This window comes from Dasypus novemcinctus, chromosome 7, assembly GCF_030445035.2.
Source record: "Dasypus novemcinctus isolate mDasNov1 chromosome 7, mDasNov1.1.hap2, whole genome shotgun sequence".
Taxonomy (NCBI): Eukaryota; Metazoa; Chordata; class Mammalia; order Cingulata; family Dasypodidae; genus Dasypus; species Dasypus novemcinctus.
The window spans coordinates 64,027,261-64,050,566 of record NC_080679.1 but is presented as its reverse complement, the minus strand read 5'-3'; positions in this window follow the sequence as shown (position 1 = coordinate 64,050,566).

Sequence of the window (23,306 nt, the reverse complement as noted above, 5' to 3'; positions counted from 1 at the left end):
ACTTCCTTTGACCAGCATGGGGTCAGTTGTACCACAGTAGAAATGTAGGAAGAAAAAGAATGAAATAATCACTTGGAAGAGAGGGGCTCCAAGGGATGAAGTGAAGGGACATGAAATCACTTCATTTTGATCAAAGCCTATTTATTATTCCATTTCTCTTTTATTATGCTTGCTGTATGCTAGTAGTATTCTAAGTGCTTTTACATGCATTATTTCATCTAATCCTCACAAAAATGTTACAAGGTAGTAGTATTATTACCCCCATTTTATAGATGAGGAAATAGACACAGAAAGATTAAGTTGCCCAAGATAGTAAATCTAAGAAATATTTGAGCAGTAACTGAAACTCAGAGAGTCAGAATTCAGAGCCCAAACTATTTAATACAATACTCTTTTGTCTCTGTTGAGATATTCCTCTACTCTGGAGGAAGAATAAGAGATGAAGTAGAGAGCAGATAAAGACTTGAAGTTCCCTTTGAGCTTAGAGTATGTGGACAAAAATATTAACATTATAGTGCACGTGTTTCAGAAATCAATATCTAGGATATTGTGTTAAATTGAATTATTCAAAATAATGCTATTATATATCTATTATGATCTCATGGTGGGCAGTGTATACATCTATGTTCTTTGACTTTGGACTTGACCATATAACTTGCTTTGGGTAATGGAATATTAGTGAATGTGATGTGCTTATGCAATTGGGCTTGCACTTTTGCATTTTCATCATGAAAAGAACTTTTCTTAGTTACCCTCTCGCTGAGATCAGCTCAGAGATAGGTTTGCATGAAGGGAAGGCAATGCAGAACTTACAGAAATAAAGGACAGAGAGAGGGACACAAGAGAGGAGATAAAGATGGGACCAGGGAACTTACCTTGTATTTATTTGAAACTATCAAGCAGCTGTTTGCTATTAGAACTGCAACATCATCTATAATAGGGAACAACTGCAACATCTAACAACTGCAATATCTACAATAGAACAGGTATAACATTTACAATAAGGAACAGGTAAGCCAGTTTCCCACAACACCCTCTGGTGGAGCACACCTTGGCACACCCTGCAACCTAGAGCAAATCCCAGCTTAGATGGACCAAATCCCAGCTGATGCATGTTTAAATAATGACCTCTTCTTGTATGTCTCTGAGGTTTGGTGTGGTTTGTTAGGCAGTATTATTGAAGTAATAGTTGAGTATAAATTAAAACTATTACTATGATCTTATTAAATAACAATACTCTTCCTTAAAAATTTAACATGAAAACTCATAACAGCTTTACTTTATTGCCCCAAAGTTGCTTCAATAGAGCATTCATTAATTTCAAAAACAGTTTATCTGTTTAGAACTGAGTAATTGCAAAGTAATTTGAGAGGAGTAGGAAATAGGGATAATTAAAAGGAAACAATCTATGAGGCTGAAGAGGGCATAACAAATGTATAAACAATATTAAAACCACAAATGGTAATTAAGAAGAACAAACAACACTGAAAAGATAATTAATAGGTTCAAATTGAATGGTCTAAAAATAAGAAGTTGGTGGAAATAGCTGGAAATAATTTTATTTTCAATTGTATTTTACTTCCTTTACCAATAATTTCCATAACTTTTGCTTCACAAAAGTCTACTACTTGGGGAATCTCTGAATGAGTTTGTAGGTCCTTTGGCTTTTTATAGCCAAGTGTTTTTGTAACTTTAATATTGGTCTTAAAATTTACCTAGAGAATTAAATGAAGGACTGCTTCATTACCACATCCTATAATTACATTTATTTATGCACCAGTTATTTATGTACCTGGGGAAAAATGCCACTTGGAGCTCATATTGATTTTTTAGGGCTATGTATGTGTGAGGTGCTGGTGATAAGGGTGTTGGTGGCATCCTATATGATTTTTTATGCTGTTCTTTTATAGTTAGAGACCGGTGAAGTGAGAAAAATGAAAAAGTAAAATCAGATTATTTGGATATATAAGGTTTGACAGTATGGAGGAGGGCTAAATTGCCCTATGTAAAAATGTGAGTGGATTTGATAGGAGAGGATGTAAGATTATGGACAGGGTAGTAAGAAATATTGAAGCACAATGATGATTAATATTCAATTTAGTTTTCAATTAATTAATAAACATTTGTTTGTTTATCAAATGTTACCCCAAACCTTTAGTAAAGTCTGCAACTCCTACAGATTCAGGTTTTGAGTGATCTTGGAGGGGGACGGTTAGGATGAAGAAAATGGTCTACCTTCTATATTTGAGTCAGTGAAAAGTAAAAGAAGAGAATATCTGTGGCTGGTGATATGAGAATGAGAATATAAGTTCAGTGGAACCACTACCTGTCTCTAGGGCAGTACTTCTCTGCTTGGGTTGGTTTCACTTGGAGAGCACTGAAAAAATATTAGTGACTCCTGTCCACCCCCAATTGTCCTGATGTAATTAGACTGGACTGTGGGGATTTTAAAAAGCTCCCAGGGTATTCTATGTTCAGCCACTCTTGAGTATTACTGCTGCTTTGGGTCTACACTAGGGGTTCTTAACAAGGGGTCCATGAGCTTGGATTGAAATTCAAAAAACCATTATTCTTGTGTGTATGTGTTGGTGCCAATGTGTTATATTTATTACATAATACACAGTGTAGTGTGGACTTAGTAAGGGGTCCATGGTTTTCATCTTACTGGCAAAGGGGTCCATGGAACAAAAAAGGTTAAGAACCCCTGGTCTACGCAGTGCTCACTACCCTGGCTGCTCATTAGCATCACCTGGGGAGTGTTTAACACATACTGTACCCATAGCCTACCTCCAGAGATTCCGATTTAATTGCTCTGGGAAAGAGCCAAGGCATCAACATATTTTCACTTTTCACGTGATTCTTATGTACAATGAGGGTCAGATGGGATCCTCAGAACATTTGGATGACTCTGTCTGCTAATGCCTGGTCAGAATGCTCCAATGAACACAGGGTACTGGGGGTGGTAGAGGCAGAGGTGTGGACATAGTGCCCTTTCTGGGAAGATAAAACCACACACCCACAAATTTACGAATGCTTATAAAGCTGCAGGGAAGCAAGAGCACAGTACTGGTGTCTCATCTGGATCCAGGAATGCTGTGAGCCTGGGATTACATGAAAGAGTTCAGCAAGGAGAGGAATTCAGAGTCAGAAATGATGTGAAAATGAACCTCTGGAAATGATTCCTATAATTCAGAGTTAGATTGGTTTGCCAGATTTGGCAACTTAAAATACAGGAATTTAAATTTGAATTTCACATAAAGAATAATTTTTGTATGAATTATGTCCCGTGCAATATTTGGGCATACTTCTGCTAAAAAATTGTTCATTGTTTATATGAAATCTACCTTTAACGGGGTGCCCTACATTTTATCTGGAAACCCTAGGCATAGAGAGTTTTAGTTTAATTTATTTAAATCTTGAGGGAGGCTGGTGTCTCAGTGCTGACTCTGGAAGAGGTCTCCAAAGTACTCACAGTAAGAAAATAATGGTAAATCCTGTAGAAAAGAGTACTCATCTAAGATATTTGTGTTTGATTTTTAGGAGTTTATAACATCATGATTCAATAACAAATGGGAGAACTTTTGTATGCAGGCAGTATACTTTTCCAAGTACCTTAGCCTACTATTTAACTCAAAATCCCATTTGTAAGTTGTATTGTTCCATGTCACAATGGCAACATTAGAGGACCAAATATACAAAAACATGTTGTTGAAAATAATTTTGGGCTCATTCTAAATTTCATTTTTCAAATCCACAATTAATTGTCTTTCCCCTGAATTTTTATTTCTTAAAGTTGTAGAAAAAGTCTCTGGTGTTTTTTAAAAAAGTGAAAGAGAATTATATTCCTCAAACAGCTTAATTTAATAACAGTCAAGTTAATCTTACTGCTTTTTGTTTCTTTTATAGGACCTTTCATCTCAACTGTGTAGAAATTCAAAGCTTGAACAAAGATATACAATTAATGAATATAACAGATATTCTTTGAATAGAGGAGATTAACACGTTAAATATTCAGTCCTGGATGTAAAAAAAATTGGAAATGTTGCAAAATTAGTTCTTCTGAACTCTTACAGGAATATGATTACAAAATAAATAATTTTATTTACAGATATTATTAACACAAACATTGAACCCCATACATTCCTTGTACTGGTATTGAAATGATTCTCTTTAGAAAGTGAAATGAGTATAGGCAAAAAAATAAGAATTATTATTTATGTCAATATTCATTAATGCTACTGAGGGCATAATGACAAAAAGAAAACTTATTATTGATTAGTTCACAGGAAGTCACTTAGCATTTCTGACACTTTCAAACCAGTAAAATTTTTAATTAGTCAATTCATCCAAGACTGTTGAAAGTATGACTGAAAGAACGACAAATTTGGAATGTGCCTATGGAGTATTTAGAATCCTGGATAGGAAAATGGAGTTCTTAGGGACACAGGTGGTGCTTTAATTTCTTCTAATTAAAGGTCATGACTTTGGAAGATAAAGAAGGAATGAGAAGTGAACAGCTGGCTTCATAGATGGTGTCAAAGAACAGAATTTAGTTTTCTGGACCAAGATGCATGATGCTAAACTAATGCTCCTGGCAAAAGAAAGAGAACATCTAATGAAGAGTGGGAAGAACATGCTTGGCAGAAGATTTGCTGACCAGAACAAGAAGGCATTGATATATGACTAGGGTAGAGGAAAAGGACCAAGCAGGTTTGTTAAATTATGCCCTGTGGAAGAAAACAAGCTGACTTAGGAAGAATAAAAATAGTGGAGGGGTGATTAGTGTATCAAGAGAGGGTAATGGGAAAGAAAATAAAAGAGCATAGTTGTGACTTTATGTAATTATATATATATTCACAAAGTATGGGTAATTATGAGGTTTAAAATAAAAAGGTAAATAATATTTCAGGGGTTCCATTATGATTTGATGGGGATGAGAACCTTGCTGGGCTCTGTCATGGGAAAGCAATTGGACCCTGAAATCCCACAGTTTGATACTACTACTAGCCAAGGTCATATAAACCACGAAGATCATCGGGTGGAGCCTGAGGGGTGCCCAGTGAATTGACTGGTAAGAGAGACTTGAAAAAGGACTGGAATTAATTCTCTACTGAACAAATGAAAGCTACTATAGGGAGAGAAAATTGGCATCTTTCAAAGGAAAAGCACTTTGGATTCTCTCCTTTCCCTTGTACTTAGGCTGTGATATGTTAACAAAATTTTTAAAATTTTGTGAGTTCAAATTTTGGAGGGATGAAGGAGTCTGGATCGCTGTGCTGGATAGTATGTGGCAGAGAAAAGAAAGATACCCCAAGGAGACGGCCACTGGGAATATGGTAGAAATGGGCAGATTTGGAATTAGGCAGCATCTGATTCTTTTCAGCTTCCACATGCTTGTCCTTAAGGTTTGTTGTGGTCTTTATGTCAAAATCTCATGTGCCAAAATTTTAAGTTTCTTTTTTTTCCCACAGTTGAACTTAATTTCTCTTCCAACTCCTCATTTTTGCCTTCCCAGTGGCTGGAAAATTAGTCTAGTCTCTTCTAAGTAAATACAATCACATCAGGTTAATCATTGCGCAGTCTTTTGGGGGTGTAAACCAAAGTCAGTGATTGCTCAGTCATTTCAGGTTTAAAACTCAATCACATCTGGATTTCTGCAACCCTGCCCACCAACTTCCCTGAGCTTGGGGTTCATTTCAGGGGCTGGGGATCTGGTGGTGCTGCAGTGTCAGTGGAAGGATGCATCCATTTCCCTGCTGCCCTGAATCTTTCTGACTTGTGTAATTGGCCAGTCATACCTTCTTTTATTGGTATCCATCTCCTCATCTGTTGAAATATCCAAGGCCTTGTTACGGTTCTGGTATGGATTGGCCATAGTACAATCCATAGTGCTCCTTCTGTGTGCCCCCTTCTTTCTTAGTGATCTTGCCCCGTAAAAGATATGGGTCAGGTAAGCTGCTGCTGTGCATCTCTCTTGGGGCCTGTTGTACTTCTTACACTCATCTCTATTCTTTTTTCATGCCATTGCAGGGTGTGGCACATGGATGGGGCTTTCTTTGCAGAGCTCCATACACAAACCCTTTTACTCTTGGGTCTCCAAATGTGAAGGAGCTTCTACCTCCATCCTGTTCTAACCAACCCACATTCTGGACCTAAACAAGGTAGTGCTGTATAGCACTATCTACACCAGTGTGGACTCTGGTGTGAACTCCATTTTCTAAATACCTTTCTTCTCCCTGCTTCAGTGGCTCCCATCCATTTTTGGAGGGAGAGTAGGCGAGGCAGTGAGTAGGAAAGAAAAAACTTGCTCAGCCAATTTCTGCCCTCTCCCAGACAATTTCTGTCTTAAAATTAGAATCTTTTTAAAAAATGTTAAAACCAAGAACTTGATTATTTTTTCTTCTTTTCACTTTGATAGCCTCCTTCCCTTGAGGCATTTCTGAATGGGGTAGCTTCAAGTGTTTAAGATACATACATAGGAGAGAATAAAAAGATAATATTTTATATATCCTAGTACCACCGATGTATTTTTTTAAAAAAGATTTTATTTATTTATTTATTTTTCTCCCCTTTCCCCACCCCCATCCCGCTTGCCTGTTCTCTGTGTCTATCTGCTGCGTCTTCTTTGTCCGCTTCTGTTGTTTTCACTGGCACGGGAATCTGTGTTTCTTTTTATTTATTTATTTATTTATTTATTTAAATTACATTATGAAAAATATGAGGTCCCATTCAACCCCACCGCCCCCGCCCCCCACTCCCCCCACAGCAACACTCTCTCCCATCATCATGACACATCCATTGCACCTGGTAAGTTCATCTCTGAGCATCACTGCACCCCATAGTCAATGGTCCACATCATAGCCCAGACTCTCTCACGTTCCATCCAGTGGGCCCTGGGGGGATCTATAATGTCCCGTAATTGTCCGTGAAGTACTATCCAGGACAACTCCACGTCCCGAAAACGCCTCCACATCTCATCTCTTCCTCCCGTTCCCCACACCCAGCAGCCACCATGGCTACCGTTCCCACACCCATTCCACATTTTCTCTGTGGGCATTGGATTGGTTGTGTCCATTGCACATCTATGTCAAGTGAGGGCTTAGATTCCATATGGGTACTGGATGCACTCCTCCCGCTTCCAGTTGTAGACACTCTAGGCTCCATGTTGTGGTGGTTGACCTTCTTCAACTCCATGTTAGCTGAGTGGAGTAAGTCCAATAAATCAAAGTGTAGGAGCTGAAGTCTGTTGAGGCTCTGGGCCTGGGTGTCATATTATCAGTCCAGAGATTCAAATCCCCTACATATATCTTAAACCCAGCACCGACTACAATTCCAATAAAGTAGCATGCAAGTCTTGTGAAAAGAGATCCCCTCTGAGTCCAATTCCATCACGCAGAAACACCAGCTCCAAAGAAGGGCTATCTGTCATGGCAGTGAACCCCTTCTGCCATGACCATAGAACCCGTGGGTCTCTTTATCCCTCAAAAGAACCAATACCTGGGGTTGTATCTACCTTATCTGTCTCTTAGACTCTGTTCAGTTGTACATGGGGGTATTCCTTCTGACAACCTCCAGACTCTTTTTTAGAGACTCACAGCCTTATAATCTCATTTCTCCTTTCCATTTCCCCCTTACATTAGGTCAAACAGCTTCCCGAAGTCATGTCATTATATGTAGACAGGTATATTCTGCTGTTCCGCATTGAATCTTTAATTCAAGGTCATTTTCTAGTTGCTTCTTCAGCTGGTATGTGGTAGTGATCTCTCGGTGCCAGGGAGGCTCATCCCTGGGTGTCATGTCCCACGCTGGGGGGAATGCATCGCATCTACACGCTGAGTTTGGCTGTGAGAGTGGCCACATTTGAGTAACATGCAGGCTGTCAGGAGGAAACCCCCAGGCACAATGCTACTCTAGGCCTTGTTCTTATTGCAGGTGTATAGGCTCAAAAGTGTAACCATTAGTATCACGAGCCCACTGTTGGGCCCTCCTTCCTTCCTGGTTCTTGCCGTTGCACCTGGAGGATTGCCGGTGCTCTCCCAGGGCCCACAACAGTGACCCCCCGGCCAGGAGCCCAGTACCCCCCAGCTGTTGTTTTTGTTTCCACTATGAGTATATATAGACATTACCATATACCCTGGGCATATGCCCTGTATAACTCCCTGTCAACCATATATATCCTGTCAATAACATCCCATATCAGTATTCCTCCGCTGCCATTGTTGAACCACTCTGTGATCCAAAACTTCCCGTAAAGTGAATCCCAACATAATGTCAGCTTCAGAAGAGTCTTAGATCACCGAAATTCATATATACAATATACAGTATTTCCCCAGATCCACCATAAAACCTTTTCCCTTGCACAGCAATAATCTTTTAACTTATTCATATCATATTTCCTGAAACTGATGTACAGATTCCGACACTATAGTTTTCAAACAAGGTGACATTTGTGCTTACTCCATATTTTAGGCTGTACAGTTTTCTAAATTTTTTAGTTATCTTATGTTTTGTCTTATGGTTTTCATTATTAGTCTGTCGTCCCCTATATGTTTTTGGTGTAATATTAGCTGTTTTATATTCATCCTCGTGTACTCTCACATAACTCCTCTTTTTCCCCCTTATTTACCTTTGTTCCATCCATTCCACATCCATTTTCCCCTCCCCTTAGGGCCCACAACGCCTGCCAATCTAATACCCTGGGAGCCGTCCTTTCTCACGAGAGATACAGTTCTCTCTATTCTATGGCATTAGTCTTCCCCAGGATATGGGTCCACCCCACCCAATGGTAGAACCCACCTTGGCAAAATGAGCCTTCAGCTATTCCCTCCGGAGTCCGTCACGCATCAGACCATACCCCCTGAGCGTCCTAACCAGGTAACCCTCCTACTTATACTTTGATACGTTTTACTCAACATTTAGTTCTCAACGAACTTCTGACACTCTCCCATATTCGTATGTTGCCCCTCCCTCCCACCTATTTCTTGGACAATATTACCCCTCTTCCCAGCCCCAGCCCCCCTCAAACCCAGAAAACCCCACCCGAAGGTAACCCCTTGCCCCCATTTTGTCCCTTCTTTGTGCTCATACTTACCGCCAGCTCATCACAGATTCCACCCCTGCAGACATTAACTCACATCCTTCCTCCACCCCCCGATTTCCTGTAAGCCACTTTTCCAGACTCTAGCTCTCTGAGGCAGTTAACTTATTTCATATCATTGAGGTCATATAGTATTTGTCCTTCAATGCCTGAGTTGCTTCACTCAACATAAGATTCTCAAGGTTCATCCATGTTATCACGTGCGATTGTAGTGTATTGGTTCTTACAGCTGAGTAGTATTCCATTGTGTGTATATACCACATTTTATTGATCCACTCATCTGTTGATGGACATTTGGATTGATTCCAACTTTTGGCGATAGTGAACAATGCTGCTATGAACATTGGTGTACATATATTGGTTTGTGTCCTTGTTTTCAGATCTGATGGGTATATACCCAGCAGTGGTATTGCTGGGTCATATGGCAAATCTATGGATAATTTTTTGAGAAACCGCCAAACTGTCCTCCAGAATGGTTGGATCCTTCTGCATTCCCACCAGCAATGGATGAGTGTTCCCCTTTCTTCACATCCTCTCCAGCATTTGTATTCTACTGTTTTTTTCATGGCTGCCAATCTTATGGGAGTAAGATGGTATCTCATTGTAGTTTTGATTTGCATTTCCCTGATTGCTAGAGATTTGGAGCATTTTTTCATGTGCTTTCTAGCCATTTGTATTTCTTCTTTGGAGAAGTGTCTGTTTAAGTCTTTTTCCCATTTTTTAAATGGGTTGTTTATCTTTTTGTTTTCAAGATATATGAGTTCTTTATATATGAAAGTTATAAGTCTCTTATCAGATATATGGTTGCCAAATATTTTCTCCCATTGTGTGGGTTCCCTTTTTACTTTCTTGACAAACTCCTTTGAGGTGCAGAAGGCTTTAATTTTGAGGTAGTCCCATTTATCTATTTGTTCTTTTGCTGCTCGTGCTTTTGGTGTGATATTCATGAAGCCATTTCCTATTACAAGGTCCTGTAGATGTTTCCCTACACTGCTTTCTAAGGTCTTTATGGTCTTGGCTCTTATATTTAGGTCTTTGATCCATCTTGAGTTGATCTTTGTATAAGGTGTGAGATGGTAATCCTCTTTCATTCTTCTACATATGGCTATCCAGTTCTCCAGGCACCATTTGTTGAATAGGCCATTCTCTCCCAGTTGAGAGGGTTTGGTGGCTTTATCGAATATTATATGGCTATATACATGAGGTTCTATATCTGAACTTTCAATTCGATTCCATTGGTCTGTGTGTCTCTCCTTATGCCAGTACCATGCTGTTTTCACTACTGTAGCTTTGTAGTATGTTTTGAAGTCAGGAAGTGTGATTCCTCCTATATCGTTTTTCTTTTTCAATATGTCTTTGGCTATTCGGGGCCTATTTCTATTCCAAGTAAATTTCATAGTTAGTTTTTCTAGTTCCTTAAAGAAGGCTGTGTTGATTTTTATTGGGATTGCATTGAATGTGTAGATCAGTTTTGGTAGGATAGACATCTTAATAATATTCAGTCTTCCTATCCATGAACAGGGAATATTCTTCCATTTATTTAGGTCTTCTTTGATTTCCTTGAACAATCTTGTATAGTTCTCGATGTATAAGTTTTTTACCTCTTTAGTTAAATTTATTCCTAAGTATTTGATTTTTTTATTTACTATTGTGAATGGTATTTGTTTCTTGATTTCCTCCTGATCTTGCTCATTATTGGTGTATAGAAATGCTACTGATTTTTGCGCATTGATCTTATAACCTGCGACTTTACTAAACTCATTTATGAGTTCTAGGAGCTTTGTTGTAGATCTCTCAAGGTTTTCTATATATAGGATCATGTCATCTGCAAATAATGAAATTTTGACTTCTTCCCTTCCAATTTGAATGCCTTTTATATCTGGTTCTTGTCTCAGTGCTCGAGCAAGTACTTCCAAGACAATGTTAAATAGGAGCGGAGACAATGGGCATCCTTGTCTTGTTCCTGAGTTTAGAGGGAAGGATTTCAGGATTTCGCCATTATAAACAATGTTGGCTTTCGGTTTTTCATATATACTCTTTATCATGTTCAAAAAGTTTCCTTGTATTCTGATCTTTTGGAGTGTTTTTATCAGGAAGGGGTGCTGTATTTTGTCAAATGCCTTTTCTGCATCTATAGATATAATCATGTGGTTTTTTTCTCTCAATCTGTTTATATGGTGTATTACATTGATTGATTTTCTTATGTTGAACCATCCTTGCATACCTGGAATAAATCCCACTTGGTCATGGTGTATAATTTGTTTAATGTGTTGTTGAATACGGTTAGCAAGTATTTTGTTAAGTATTTTTGCGTCTAGGTTCATTAGAGAAATTGGTCTGTAATTTTCCTTTCTTGTGGTGTCTTTGTTTGGCTTTCGTACTAGGGTAATGTTTACATCATAGAAGGAATTAGGCAGTGTTCCTTCTGTTTCGATTTTTTGGAATAGTTTCAACAGGATTGGTGTTAGTTCTTTCCGGAATGTTTTGTAGAATTCACCTGTGAAGCCATCTGGCCCTGGGCTCTTCTTAATTGGGAGATTTTTAATGACTGATTCTATCTCTTTGCTTGTGATTGGTTTGTTAAGATCATCAATTTCTTCTTTCGTCAGTATGGGCTGCTTATGTGTTTCTAGGAATTTGTCCATTTCCTCTGAATTGTCATTTTTGTTGGAATATAGTTTTTCAAAGTATCCTCTTATGATAGTCTTTATTTCTGTGGGGTCAGTGGTGATATCACCTTTCTCATTTCTTATTTTGTGTATTTGCATCTTTTCTCTTTTTTTCTTTGTTAGTCTTGCTAAAGGTTTGTCAATTTTGTTGATCTTCTCAAAAAACCAGCTCTTGGTCTTGTTTATTTTTTCAAGTGCTTTCTTATTTTCTATTTCATTTAGTTCTGCTCTTATCTTTGTTATTTCCTTCCTTCTTCTTCCTGTTGGGTTACTTTGTTGTTGTTTTTCTAATTCTGTCAAAAGTGCAGTTCTCCAATTTTTGCTCTTTCTTCTTTTTTGATATATGAATTTATGGCTATAAATTTCCCTCTCAGTACCGCTTTTGCTGCATCCCATAAATTTTGGTATGTTGTGTTCTCATTATCATTTGTTTCAAGGTAGTCATTGATTTCTTTTGAGATTTCCTCTTTGACCCACTGTTTTTCTAAGAGTGTGCTGTTTAATTTCCAAATTGTCGTGTGGAGTCTGGGTCTCTGTCCCTTGCAAATTTCCAGCTTCACTCCACTGTGGTCAGAGATATTGTTTTGTATGATTTCGATCTTTCTGAATTCATTAAGCCTTTCTTTGTGGCCTAGCATATGGTCAATCTTGGAGAATGTTCCATGTGTGCTTGAGAAAAATGTATATCCTGCTGTGTTTGGGTGTAATGATCTATATATGTCTATTAGATCCAGCTCTTCTAATATACTGTTCAAATGTTTTGTTTCTTTAGTGATTCTCTTTTGAGATGTTCTGTCCAGAGTTGATAGTGGTGTATTAAAATCCCCCACTATAATTGTAGATGCATCTATTCTTTCACTTAGTTTTTCCAAAGTTTGCCTCACATATTTAGAGGCGCCCTTGTTAGGAGCATAAATATTTATGATTGTTCGATCTTCTTGACAGATTGTCCCTTTCACTAAAATATAGTATCCTTCTTTGTCTCTCACAATTGTTTCGCATTTAAAGTCTATTTTGTCTGATATTAATATAGCTACTCCTGCCTTTTTTTGGTTGTTGTTTGCTTGTATGATTGTTTTCCAGCCATTCACTTTCAACCTCCATGAGTCTCTGGGTCTAAGATGTGTCTCTTGTAGACAGCATATAGATGGGTCATATTTCCTTATCCAGTGTCCCAGTCTGAATCTTTTGATAGGTGAGTTTAGTCCGTTGACATTCAGTGTTATTACGTTTAGAGAGTTATTTATGGTAGCCATATTTTGGTTGGATTTGTGTTTGTTATATTTTGTTTGTATTATTTTATTTTCCCCTTCTATTTTTGTCTTTCTTGTTGCTTTTACACTCTCCTCCATCTCTGACTGTCCTGTTTTTTCCTTTCTTCCTGCAGAACTCCCTTAAGCATTTCTTGAAGGGGAGGTTTCTTGTTGATATACTCTTTCAGTTTCTGTTTATCTGTGAATATTTTGAACTCTCCATCTATTTTGAATGCTAGTTTAGCTGGATAGAGTATTCTTGGTTGGAAATTTTTTTCCTTTAGTACCTTGACTATATCATACCACTGCCTTCTTGCCTCCATCGTTTCAGATGAGAAATCAGCACTTCATCTTATGGAGTTTCCCTTGTATGTGATGGTTTTCTTTTCTCTTGCTGCTTTTAGGATTTTCTCTTTGTCTTGAGCATTGGATAATTTGACAAGTATATGTCTTGGGGTGGGCCTGTTGGGGTTTATGACCAGTGGAGTGCGCTGTGCTTCTTGGATGTGTACATCTGTCTCTTTCAGTAGATTTGGGAAGTTTTCATTCATTATTTCCTGCAACAGTCCTTCTGACCCCTTTCCCTTCTCTTCTCCTTCTGGAATGCCTATAATACGTATGTTTGAGCGTTTTGCATTATCATTCAGGTCCCTAAGTCCTATCTGGATTTTTTCTACCTTTTTATTGACCACTTCTACTATCTGTTTGATTTCCAATGCACTGTCTTCCACATCACTAATTCTCTGCTCTGCCTCTTCTAGTCTGCTGATATTTGCTGCAAGTGTATTTTTGATTTCTTGAATTGTGGTGTTCATTTCCATCATATCTGTTATTTTTTTGCGCATGTCTGCAATTTCCCCTCCAAGTGTTGTCTTCATGCTGTTAACCTCTTTCATTACTTCATCAAATTTGTCGGTGATAAATGATCTGAGATCTTTCATTGCTTGTGCGAAGTCCTTCCCCCCTTCCTGATTGGATTCAGCCATGTTTTCCTGATTACTGGTTTGGTTTGTAGATTTTTGTTGCTGTCTTGTCAACATTTTTTCTTGACGGGTTTAATCAGTTCCTTAGCTTCTTTGTCTAGTCTTGGAGATTAATTAGCTGTTGTTTTTGCGTAAGTGTTATAGCTTCTCTTTGTCACTTTGTTCTTCTTATTCCCATTTCTTATTGCTAGTTAAGCTCACTTTAAAGGAAAGTATTAGTGCTGGGGAAAGGCAATTGTGTAAGGGAGGAAAAAGTGTGAAGTAGTATTGGTGATATATGTTAACAAAGCAACAATATGAGTTCTGGGAGGATGGAGGTTAGATCATGTAAGTTGTGTAGAGTTATAGTAGTAGGAAAGTACCTATAATGAGGTAGACGACTGAATATGGGAGGAATGTGGTACGTACTAAGTGGCTATTGTTTCTGTGAGAGAGGGAAAGAGAAAAGAAAGGTAATAGTTTCAGGGACGAATACCAGATGGAAAACTAAACAAAGGCATTAGAAATTAAGAGTTAGATACTTTGCGGATCAAAGAAAGGGAGATGGAATATAGGAGAGATAGCAGATGGTGGAGGATATCAAGTTGTAGGGGAAAGGGGATAGTGTAGATAGGCTAAATCTATTCACAGAAAAATGAGGCAGTGGAGGGTGAGGAAACCCAGCAAATGTGAGGTATTTCCTATAGGACCTATTGTATTGTTAAGATAAAATAGTATAAGAAGAATATTGGGGACAGGAAAGAGAGGATTAAAAAAAAACAACAACAACAAAAATAAAATAAAATAAAAAATAAAAAAAAAAACAAAAAACAAAGAACAGAAACCCCGCCGCCAGGCTCGGCTGGGCTCGGCTGGGCTCGGCTGAGCTCGGTCCCCTGCCCTCCGTGGCTCGGCTGGGCTTGCCTGGGCTTGTCTAGGCTCAGCTGGGCTCGGGTCCCCCGCCCGTCGCGGCTCGGCTGGGCTCGGCTGGGCTCGGCTTTCCCGCCCGCCGCCCGCCGCGGCGCAGCGTGGCTCGGTTCTCCTGCCCGGCGCGGCGCGGCTGGGCTCGGCCGAGCTCGTCTGGGCTCAGCTCCCTCTCCCGCCGCGGCTCGGCTGGGCTTGGCTGGGCCCGGCTGGGCTCGGCTTCCCTGCCCGCCACCCTCCGCGGTGCAGCGCAACTCGGCTCTCCCGCTCGCCGCCCTCCGTGGCGCGGCTGGGCTCGACTGAGCTCGGCTGGGCTCGGCCCCCTCGCCCTCCGCGGCTCAGCTGGGCTCGGCCCGGCTCGGCTCCCTTGCCCGCCGCCCGCCGCGGCACAGTGCGGCTCGGCTCTCCCGCCCGCCGCCCGCCGCCCGCCGCAGCTCGGCTGGGTTCGGCTCCATTGCCCGCCGCCCGCCGCAGCACAGCGCGGCTCGGCTCTCCCGCCCGCCGCCCGCCGCAGCTCGGCTGGGTTCGGCTCCCTTGCCCGCCGCCCGCCGCGGCACAGCGCGGCTCGGCTCTCCCGCCCACCGCCCGCCGCCCGCCGCCCGCCGCCCGCCGCAGCTCGGCTGGGCTCGGCTCCCTTGCCCGCCGCCCGCCGCGGCACAGCGCGGCTCGGCTCTCCCGCCCGCCGCCCACCGCGGCCCTGCTAGGCTGGGCTCGGCTCCCTTGCCCGCTGCCCGCCGCGGCGCAGCGCGGCTTGGCTCTCCCGCCCGCCGCCCACCGCGGCCCAGCTAGGCTACCCTGGCCGCCGCCCGCCGGGGCTCGGCGCGGTGCTAGCTGCCTCGGCTCTGCCTACCCAAGGAGGGAATCCTCCACAGGTAGCTGGGATCTCCGTGTATATTTCACGGATGGATCCTCTCTGTTACCTTCCCTCCAAATCGATGTCTAAACACCTTGGGACCAGGAAAAATCCCGAAACAGCCTGGTCCCAAGGAGTCTCCGACGCCTCCCAGCCGATTCCCTCCAGGAGCTAGTAACCGGGAAGTTCACTCAGCCGCCATCTTGCCTGTTTCCTTTGTGTTTCTTTTTGTTGTGTCATCTTGTTGCATCAGCTCTCTGTGTGTTCAGTGCCATTCTTAGGCAGGCTGCACTTCCTTTAGCACTGGGCGGCTCTCCTTATGGGGCGCACTCCTTGCTTGTGGGGCTCCCCAGCGCGGGGACAACCCTGCATTGCACGGCACTCCTTGCGTGCATCAGCACTGCGCATGGGCCAGCTCCACACGGGTCAAGGAGGCCCGGGGTTTGAACCGCGGACTTTCCATGTGGTAGACAGATGTCCTAACCACTGGGCCAAATCCGCCACCTGACCACAGATGAATTTTAATTCCAGTTAAATTTATACTCTGATATATTTGTATTAAGGACATAGGCAAAAGTATTAATGAGCATGCTTGCCTATACTTTACTTATTTCCAGAAGGGTATATTTGCTGGAAATACCCAACAATATATTAAATAAATTTTCTAGCAGTTTCTTTCACCTTGGGAAAATTATTTAATCTCTAATCCCCATTCCTTCATCTGTAAAACAGGAATAATAAATTGTAAGTTTATCTCATGAATTTTTTTCCTAATGATTAGATGTCTGTAAAATATTTAACTTCATCATCAGTTATTTATGTATCATCATAGAAATTTTGGAATTTTGTATAGAAGCACAATGCAGAGAAAGAAACTCAAGTGAAAAGTTTTGAAAGTATTTTATAGACTGCTGGGACAAATTGACTTTTCTCACTGATGTCCATTAAGCATCTAGAACATTGTTTAGCACATAGGTGTTCAATAAATATCTGAATGAAGACATAAGTGTTTATTTGCTTTTTATTTCTTTATCTGTTACATTTCCTACCATGTCTAACAAGAAAGATAACTAAGCCTAAAAAAGAAATATAAAGAAAATGTTTACTTGAATGGGGCCATTGACATTTGGGGTTTGTATTGTAATACAATGATCTTTGATATACTTTGGGAATAGTAATGGGTTAAGGAAGGTGAAATCTCACAGAGGGGCTTATTTGGTAGAGATGGGATAGTGTTTTGCCAGTAAACTATTCAGATAATAAGCTTGATTGTTTTTCAAATTTGAAAGATTACTATATACTGCAGATTATATTTGGGGAGTATGCCAAACCAGGTGTCCTTGTTGTTCTCAAATACCCATGCCATTTTCAGATTTTGAAAAATTGTTCATAAAATACAATTTGGTTAACCTCTTTGGATCTCACTTCCTTTACATGCAAGATGAATGAGAGATCCAGATAATCTTTAAGTCTGACATTCTAAGATTCTGATATGGGACTTCCCTGGTGTTTTGGGAACCTGAAATTGTTGCTGAAGTGAGGGAGATTCTTTGTATAATTTTTAGAAGTGGGTGCAGGCAGACAAGTCCTTTAGTAGAGCAGGATGTCATACCGAATTACGTACTTCTATGCTCTAGAAATACAACACATACTGAGATGGGTGGGGAAAATGGGGATAGCTTTCAAAATCTCCCAGGAAAGGCTTTGAAAACAACTGCAGATATTTTTGTTTATAAGTGCTTCTCTTTTCAAGATCTAAGGAGCAGTGAGAGGAATTAGAATTTTTTTTAAACCACCATGGAACTTCTGAAAACAAAGTATAGTAGTTAGTGTTGTAGGTACATGCAACAGAAACCAACCCAGGCTAGAAAATGAACCTTGTTAAAGGACACTGTGGAGCTCACAGAACCCCTGAGTGGCAGGTGTAGGCAGTTCTGAATGGGGCTAGCCCTAGGACCATAGCCCAGACTGCCATATGAACTGTCTGGCACCTGGACAACAGATGCAGAAGGATTGCATGTCACATGCCTGGGGAATTGAAACACAAAATGAAATCATTAGAAAACTTATAAGATTGAAAAAGAATATTTTAGAGCTGCAATAATACCAGTAAATTGTATACAATTAGATTACCTCATTTAAAAGTAATTGAGTTGAATGGGTTTGAATTTTAAAAATAAGAGCAATGTATCCTGTTGCAACTATTGCAGCTTAGAAGTCTATAAAATGAAAAATAAAAATAGTCTCCCACTCTTTGGTTTTACAGACCAGAGAGATCGTCTATTAAATTTTTAAACTCTATCTTCTGGATGATATAACATCCAGAACTGTCAAGATACTTGCTGCTCTGTAACCTGCTTCCTCCAATCAACAATGGAGTAGGCATTTTTGTTCATATTAATGAGTATAGTTCTAACTATCTCATCATTTTAAAGGCATCACAGCATTTAATTGTTTAAAGATCACAATTTATCCTATAATCCACAACAGATGTTCATTTAGTTTGTTTCCAATTACAATTTTTAGTAAATTGTAATTACAGTGTTCAGTGAAAATTTTCTTTCACATATTCGCTTTTTTTTTTTAGATTTATTTATTTCTCTCCACTTCTCCCCCCTGCCCCAGTTGTCTGTTCTCTGTGTCCATTTGCTGTGTGTTCTTTGTCCGCTTCTGTTGTTGTCAGCGGCAGGGGAATCTGTGTTTCTTTTTGTTGCATCATCTTGCTGCGTTAGCTCTCCATGTGTGTGGTGCCATTCCTGGGCAGGCTGTACTTTCTTTCGCGCTGGGCGGCTCTCCTTACGGGTGCACTCCTTGCGCGTGGGGCTTCCCTATGCGGGGGACACCCCTGCGTGGCAGGACACTCCTTGCACACATCAGCACTGCACATGGGCCAGCTCTACATGTCAAGGAGGCCCGGGGTTTGAACGGTGGATCTCCCATGTGGTGGACGGAAGCTCTAACCACTGGGCTAAGTCCACTTCCACATATTCACTTTCATATATATTTTGGGTTCTTGTGTGAGTAAGCTAAATTCTGAGGAGTAGAATTATTGGGTAATGCATATTTAAAAATTTGATAACTATTTCCAATTGGACTAATGGAAGGTTGGCCCACTTTACAATCACTCCATTAGAATATGAGAGAGCCAATTTCCCCATAACTTGGGATGCACTTGCTATTATTTAGAGATAATACTCAGGAGACTATTTTATTTTTTTCCAGAGATGGCTAAATAGATTTATTAGGCTGTTCAGAGTTTCTCCCCCCAAAATGTCTGAAAGCAGAGAAACAAGACCTAATAGCATTTTATATATGTTTTTTCTATAGCTTTTATTAATGCAGTTTGTTATGGATTGAAATTATATCCACCCCAAGTCCTACCCTCCAATCCCATAAATGTGGTCTTATTTGGAAGTAGGATCTTTGCAAAAGTTATTAATTCAGGGGAAGCCAGACTGGATTAGGATGGGACCTAACCCAAAATGATGAGTCTTATAAGGAGAGGAAATTTGGACATTTAGTAGGAAAGAGTAAGCAAAAGCAGCCATGTGATAGAAGCAGATGCTGAGTTTTATCACAATCACTAGTAAGCCACTGTCCAAACTCTACAGGCCTCAGAGGAAGCACAGCCCTGCTGACACCTTGATTTCTACTTGTAGCCTCCAAAACCTTGAGGTAATAACTTGCTGTTGTATTGAGCCATCCATTTTGGGATACTTTCTTATAGCACCTACAGAAAACTAAGACACACTATATATATATATATTTTTTAAAGATTTATTTATTTATTTCTCTTCCTTTCTCCCCCGCCCACCCCAGTTGTCTGTTCTCTGTGTCTGTTTGCTGTGTCTTCTTTGTCCGCTTCTGTTGTTGTCAGCGGCACGGGAATCTGTGTTTCTTTTGTTGTGTCATCTTGTTGTGTCAGCTCTCCGTGTGTGCGGCGCCAATCCTGGGCAGGCTGCACTTTCTTTCGCGCTGGGCGGCTCTCCTTACAGGGCGCACTCCTTGCACTTGGGGCTCCCTTATGCGAGGGATACCCCTGTGTGGCCCAGCACTCCTTGCACGCATCAGCACTGCGTATGGGCCAACTCCACATGGGTCAAGGAGGCCCGAGGTTTGAACCGCGGACCTCCGATGTGGTAGACAGACGCCCTAACCACTGGGCCAAGTCCGCTGCCAAGACACACTATATTAAAAGAATGAAAATGTATGGCACGAAAATGCAGGTAAAGAAAAAATAACCAGCATTTCAAAAATACTGGAGACTCAATAATTTGATAATCATTATAATTAAATAAGATAAGTGTTTGCATCCTTAAGGAAGACTTAGTGCTTGAAATTTCAGGATGCATTTTCTTTCTTAGTGAATGTAAAAGAAAATTAAATCAAAATGTTATTTCTTCCTTAAAAGGACAAAAAGACTTAAGAAACCTAACAATTTCCCACAAAAGTCTAATTATTTTTCTTTGCAAGTATCATGCTGGGTTGAAACTTCCCTGTCTAATAAAAAAGTAAAATGTAAAAAAGTAACTGATATACATGAAATATTTTCATAAGAATTTAAAAAATTGTGAAAGAAAAGATGTGTTTTGTATTCAGCCATTTTGTATTCAGCCATTTAAACAGGTAGTTCATATTGGCATTTTTAAATAAAAGCAGTATTTTTGCAAAAATAACTTTCTTGACATTGTGCTGCTGAAATATAATTTTCATTGAGGTACTCAATTATACATCCCACACAGGGATAAGCATATGTGTTAATTGCATCTGGTGTTTCAATTGCATTTATATTTTAGCAACAAAAATGAGAATTTGAAAAAAAGACCTGCTAAAGTAGTTACTTCCTTGATACTGAGTTTCTTTTTTCTTAAAAATAAACATTAGAAAGGTAACAGGTCATTGGGTTGTTCATTTCAGAAAACTTGTTTGCTATTGCACAGTTTGGCACATCTTAGGGTGAAGTTCATATTAGGATAAAAATGACACATTTAAAAGAGATGAAACTGTTTTCAGGGTCACATTATATCTATTACAACTGTGTTGTAGGCAGGAGAGATTAACGTGTTAAGGTCTGGAAGACAATGGTCATATTGATTTGTCTGTTGTCATTTTTCATAAGACCCCACACACATTTGATCCAATATGGTGCTGTGGAAAGGCCATGGATTTGGGGTCCGTACATACAGGATTACAGTACTGATTCGTATGCCACCTACCAGCTGGCTGACTTTGAAGAGGCTTGGTTTCCTCATTTCTAAAAACGGGGTTAATAATTTCTAGGGCAAAGGATTGGTATGTGAAGAAAATGCACATGAAGCCCTCTAATAGTACATGGAACGTGTTATGTACTCAATAGAATGATCTGTATTTAAAATCTTACCACATACTCCAATGTATTGCAATAGTTCCTTGAGCCAGGTGGTGTTTTACCATCTCTATACCAAAGCAGAGAAACTCTCAGAAGCATTATTATATCCTTGGTGAGCCTTAGGAAGGAATTCAGTGAAGCTTCAGGATTCTTTAGTTACTATTTTTTGGTTTCTCCACTAGTCATGTTTTATTTAAATAATGAGTCTTAATATTCTTAGTGTAGATGCCATGCTTTAATATGGCTACTTCTAAAGGACCTCTTCACCTAAAACCATATATCATTTTATGTTCTTCCTATATCAAAGGGTTATTTTAAGGAAAATGACAGTCAATTTGTTTTTCTTTTATTCAAGAGTAGGTAAAGAATTCTTTAGTATCTTACGCCATTTGTCCATGGCCACATAGCCAATAAGTAACAAAAGTATGGTTTGAACTTCAGAGCCAATTGTCACTAAGTACAAAACTTCATCTTCTACTCATATTGCAAAATAAAAACAAAATTCTTAAAATGTTGACTTGATTAACCACTCTATACTAATAGATCACTGACCTAGGAACATAGTGAGGGTGGAAAATAATAACATCTATTTCCTATGGCTCCAAAGTTGGAGAGTGGCTCTTGAGAAATATTTCACAAATACTGTCTTCCCTTTTTTTCCTTCGTGACTAGGCAGTTGACTATTCCTGGTTACCTACTTTAGCACCATCCTGAAGGATCTATATATACACTGCTCAGTGAACATGCATGATTGTTGCCATCACCTTTTCCTACCACATCTGCATTTGGGGTGGAGATGATTTCTGAGCTATGAGAAGCAGGCCTGAGCAGGTGACACATAAGGTCTCTGCCATACCCAACTCTCACTTTCCACACAACAATGGTGATAACATGATGGAGCTATTGCTTCAGAGGGACAAATTACTTAAATTTCTTTTTTCTTTATTTTTAAATGAGCTTTAGATTACAGAAATGTTTCATCAAAAATATAGGGGATTCTCATATACCCCACCCCTTCCCCTTCCCACATTTCCCCCATTAACAACATCTTTCATTAGTGTGGTAGATTTGTTAAACTGACAAACACATATTGGAGAATTGCTACTAAGCATGGTCTATAGTTTACATTATGGTTTACATTCTGCACCATACAATTCATAGATTTTGACAAAATGCATTCTGATTTGTATCCATCATTGTAATATCATGCAGAATGAGTCCCATGTTTCAAAAATGCCCTATGTTACACCTAGTCTTCCCTCTCTCTCTCTTTAGAACTTCTAGTGACCACTGTCTTTATATCAATGTTACAAGTTCTTCCATTGCTAGAATAAAGTAAGTCTATTTTAGCCAATAGTTGCATTCCCCCCTTATGTTTGTTTGTTCCTCTGTATTGAGGATTTTGGGATGGTGATGCCCACTCTGCTTCCGGTTGAGAGGGGACTTAGATCCCATAGGGCAGATGGATGGAACTGTCATGCTTGCGGTTGCAGATACTCTGCTTCTTTTGTTAGTTGTCCTTGGCAAGTCTGATGAACTAGAGAGTAGGTGTTGGGTGCAAGTCTACTGAGATTCAAGGCTTACCTGGCATATGAACAACTGGAAGATTTAAGTCTCTGTGACATATATTTAATGGATATAGTGCTAATAATACGTTCAAATAAATGGGCAGAAGAGCCATGTGTAGGAAGATTATGAGTGAGTCTAACTCTGATACATTGGGAGAGATGAGTTATCATATATTTCGAGGTAAGGCCCACTGATGGGGTTGTCTGATCTGCCCATAGTGTCTGGATGTCTCCAGAGCCCCAAGGAACACCCTTATTTGAGGCACTTTTTAAAAAAAGATTTATTTATTTATTTATCCCCCCCCCCCCTTGTGGCTTACTAGCTGTGTGCTCTCTGTGTCCATTCACTGTGCATTCTTCTGTGTTTGCTCGTCTCCCTTGTTGTGTCATCTTGCTGTGCCAGCTCTCCGCAGGTGCAGGCCATCAGCTTTCTGCAGGTGTGAGTCAGCTTGCCTTCACAAGGAGGCCCTGGGACGTGAACCAAGGGGCTCCCATATGGTATATGAGAACCGAAATTGATTGAGCCACAGCCGCTTCCCACTTGAGGTACTTTTTACTGTAGCAGACTGTGAGATCCTCCTAAAATGCCCTAATAATCCACTTTGAAATCTT